Genomic DNA, 4,862 nt, shown 5'->3' on the forward strand with positions numbered 1-4,862 from the left:
TATCAAACGGATAATGACTTTTATCTTCTTATATTATAATAAATAAATATATTTGATAGAGATAATATCAAACCAAATATCACATCTGGATAGTTGGTGTCGAATGTAAAAGATAACATCACAACTTCGTTTTTTTATAAACTTTTTGAATTTTTATGGGTGTGAATTGTTCTGAAAATATATTAAAGATGAATTTACGTAGGTACCATTCAAACACGCGTCTTTTTTTGAATATTGTTCTTTTTCAGTTTTCTCAATCGTAAATTTTGAGTAATAGAGTAGCATACATTGCATGCATTCACATTGTTGGTGAGTGTAAAAGACGATGACAAAAGTTTTTTTTTTTTTTTTGTGTCCATTCTCACATATATATATTTAGTAATTTGGCTTCAAAATGTTTACAACAAAATGGCAGGCAAACGGGCATGACAAGCCATGTCTTGTGTGTGGTTAATATGTATTGTTCATTTGCTTACTAACTTCTTCTCACATGGACATTTGTTTCATATGTATACGGTGTTATTTTTTAAAAATAAATTATATTGAAAATGATCAAGAGAAAAATAATTTTTATAAAGAAAACTAAAAAAATCCTAAAGAATTTTATTTAGTTATAAACAAAATAATATTTTCAAAATTTCATTTCTTCCATTTTTTTATATTTTGTTACTCTTCACTGACAAAAGATAAAAAAAAGACGTTGTGATGCACATACGTATTACTATGCGATATTGTTGTATTATACATGTGTAATACTATGTATTTTTTTGTTCAATAGTGTTTAACTGCATATATTCAATATTTGTGTATTGTATATATGTGTAGTAGTGTTGTATTATATGCAATATATATATAAAATAAAAGTCGATGCAGTGCACATGTACATTAGTGTTGTATTACACATGCATACTAATATGTATTCGATGTGCACATTAGTCTTTAGTGTGTATCAAATATGTGCAATAGTGTTGTATTTTATGCAATACACACTATTGCACGTATCCACTACACCGAAGAGGGGATTTTTTTTAAACAATATCAACATATAAGAATAATAAAAAAAACTAAAATCTTTTGTAAAAAAACAGTTAAAAATAATTATTTAAGAGATTTTAAGTTTTCTCTTTAAAAAGAGTTTTCATTCAATCTCACCCTTATCTGTGTATTCAGTTCAGTTGTTGCAATAAATTATAAATTTGTGTTTCCGTGTGTATCATATGATATAAACAATTTCTAAATATAACACAGATTATTAGTCACGTACATGTTAACGTCGTAGAATATATAAACAGCTACAGAAAAGTCTTACCTTTGAAATAATACGTTCACTTTCCAAAACTGATCGAAGAGTACCAATTCATGCCCGGCAACTGATACGGGTGCCGATAAACACCATCTTCAAGTGACCCTAACATCGTTTGTTGGCCGAGTAAACTTGCAATCGAACCACTGTTTTCCTCGGTGGTTCTTGTGGCCATATTCATCACACTAACATCAGACAGTGATCGGTTGTTGGTGCTTGTGTCGGTTTCGTTTAAGTTCATACCGATATTAAACATGAGGTTGTGTTGTTGGTTTTCTACCATCGTGTCGTGGCTGCCGGCTAGTGAGATGGACGGCGGTATAGAAGCTCGCATCCCGGTCATTTGTGATGGTCACTATCTATCGGTCTTTGAATATTATTGTTTTTCTTGTAGATTAGACATAACACCCAATCATCTAACTACATAATTAAATGATTATGAATGTATTAAATAATAATATTCTTTCTCTATATTGCTTCAACAATAAGAAAATATAGGAATGTTAATATAAAATTAACGTATTAAATGTGAGAATCAAATAGAGTAATTATATATACAAATAAAGTATTTATTTAACTACATCATAGAGTAATTACATAATTACTCTACTTGTATATATAAAATCTATACTTGATTATCACGTTTAGCACGTTAAGTTCATTTGTATTTGATTAAAACCCTAGAAAATATATATAATATTATGATAAAATAATTAAAATAAAATATATTATCTAATATATAAAAGTTGCAATAAGATCAATGACAAATTCATATATTGAATTAATAACATAATAAACGAGTCAAGGCGAGCCTATACTGATTGTGAAAAACCATCTAGTTAATCGTAGAAAAAAAACTCGAAACAAACAAAGATCGAACTTGCATGCTTAGATCAAGCCCGAAAAGTTAAATATGACGAGCTGGACCTTAAACGAGCTCGATACCAACCAGTCAACCACACCATAGAATCAAAGATTCAAGATTATTAATTCTTACCCTCATGGAGCCTTTTTGTTTGGTGGAATCAGAGCCATGGGGCTTGCAAACAGGTTTCCCAGTCTATATTCATGCATGATCCAGTTCGTCTTAACTCCTTTTGGTGGCTTCCCTCCATAAAACACCAGTGCTTTCTTCACACCAACTTTTTGTCTACCACCAGAAGTCATCACCGGCTTATCAGTCCCAGTAGCTTTCCAGTACCCTGAATTCGCCGCCCTGTTAGGCCGACCTCCGTTCGGGTATTTCCGCTCTCGAGGGCTAAAGAAATACCACTCGTGCTCCCCAAACGTCGCCTTACCTTTAAAAAACACACACACACATATATATATATTGAAAACACACAAGATTATTTATTATATATAACTTATAAGATGGTTGGTTAATTATAATTTACCGGGAAGGTCCCATGGATCAAACTTATAGAGGTCGATTTCAGCGATGATGGCGGCTGGAAGCTGTGCGGCCGCAAGTCTTTTATTGAGGTAGTGAACCACCAGCTCTTCATCTGAAGGGTGAAAACGGAAGCCAGGTGGCAGCTGAGGTAGCTGGGATAATCCGGCTGATGAATCTATACTCTCCATAATCAATTAACCAAAGTTAATTATAACTTGGATATTGTCTTGATTTCGGGTTTGGTTAAATGGTTAAAGGTAAAAGAAGTTAGATGTGAGTAATATATATATATATATATATATGTAGGGTGAACCGTACAGAATCAATACTTACACACCGTTGATTTGATCAGTAGTACCAGGATTTGGGTGTTGTAGACTTGTAGTATGACGCCACACGTACGTTATATAATTGGTGGGTAGAATAGACAAGAACGACTCAGGTGTACTGCTGATCGAAGATGGAAATTTGTGCACCCGAGTGGCCGGTGTTGTGGGCCAGGGTGAGTACGATGAATTACCAAACTAGTCCACGTGATGTCGTTTTTTAATTTATAAACCCATCGAACTAAATTAGTCTCTTTTAATGCAAAAGTCATATATTATACTATATATAATTGTAAACCTAAAGCTACAGTATATGTTTCATATGTCAATTTTAGTCCTTTATTTTATATATAGCAATAATACTCTTGTGACCCTCATGTGTTTTACCAGCCATACTACCTATTTTTATTTCAAGTTATACGGATTGCATCAAAAACATGAATACATCGCATATATTATTATTATTATTATTATTATTATATAATTAAGAATTTCGGCTAAGCAACAACGTGATTGGTCCATGTGATCATATGTGGTTGGTCGACTTTTCAATTTGCTTTTAATTTGTTTTTTGTTTCTAAATTTGTGTCAGTTCGCTGTTATAGAATACCGGTTAAATAACTGTTGATACCGTCAAATGATACTGGTCAAATTCGTGTCGGATCACAACTTAAGGTTGTTTTCCCTGCGAGTTTTTTTAGTCCATCAATTATGGAAGAATTTGCGTTAGGTCACGACCACAACGCACGTATATTTTTTGTTGTCGCCACGATCTTTTTTATGTAAATATGTCAATTTGTTGTATTTTGAGTGTGGACGAATTAACTTATTGCTTTAGTTTCAGTGTCGTGACCTAATACCAACCAAATTCGTATCGGCTCACCAACACAACGCATGGTTTTCTGTGCACGATTTAGTTCCGACAACATCGATTCCGAATGAATTCACGTTAGTTCGCAAATGCCATGGCGGGTTTTTTTATCACTTTTTTTATCCCTCGATTCCATAATCAATGAATTCGTATCAATTTACAACTATAACACGCGTGTTTATATTTCACCACATTTTTTTATATTTTATTTATGTTAAATTGTTATATTTGGGTGTGGACGAATTTATGGTTTGCTTTAATTTTTGCGCATAACCAGATATCAACCGAAGTGTTACTGGTTCGTAACCACAACGCATGTTTTGCTATGTTAATTTGTTGTATTTATGCGTTAACAAAGTTTTTTTGGGGAGAGTTTATTACTGGATTCGTAACCCGACACCGACTGAATTCACCTCGACTCGCATACGCACTGCACGATTTGATAAGTTATACACTTGTACGAGTACGGCTGTTAATATCATCAACCCAGCGCAACGCGCCGGGAATTTTCCTAGTTTAGACAATTTGATACAATGACGGTTGTACTAGATTTTGTCTTCTCACGCAGTTAGGCTGTCCGTGGTGAGGCGATAAATTGTTGATTTTTTGGGCGATAATGGCTATAACACCCACCCTTTTCTCGGGATGGGGGGGGGGGGGGGCATATTCATATCGTCAGGTTGTGAAGGAAAATAATAATAAAAAATAAAATAATACCACGACCGTTTGTAGCCATTCACGTGTGAAAATTGCTCCTACAACACCATTACACCTCTAAAATGAAAATCGTTTTTTTTGCTTGTGTGGTGCCACGTGTTCAACCCCCCCCCCCCCCCCCAACCCCACCCCACCATTTTGTAGCCTCCACTACACACGCTCACTTAGAGCACACCGAGTGGTTTCCGCAAAAAGTGGGAGGAGGCCGGCATGGTACACCACCTCCCGATTTCTCTTATATACCCACTCCAC

General features: G+C 34.4%; 1 pseudogene across 1 annotated transcript; it reads right to left on the reverse strand.

The window, feature by feature from the left end:
• Positions 1-1,221: 1,221 nt before the first annotated feature.
• LOC143541235 (NAC transcription factor 56-like) lies at positions 1,222-2,952 on the reverse strand (annotated as a pseudogene). Its single transcript, XR_013136722.1, has 3 exons — positions 2,698-2,952; positions 2,301-2,601; positions 1,222-1,723 (listed from the first exon to the last, which is right to left on the reverse strand). The product of XR_013136722.1 is annotated as an NAC transcription factor 56-like (transcript).
• Between the last annotated feature and the right edge of the window lie 1,910 nt (positions 2,953-4,862).

This window comes from Bidens hawaiensis, unplaced genomic scaffold, assembly GCF_021521415.1.
Source record: "Bidens hawaiensis isolate Kalapana, Puna unplaced genomic scaffold, B.hawaiensis_p1.1 tig00012479_1, whole genome shotgun sequence".
NCBI classification, from domain to species: Eukaryota; Viridiplantae; Streptophyta; class Magnoliopsida; order Asterales; family Asteraceae; genus Bidens; species Bidens hawaiensis.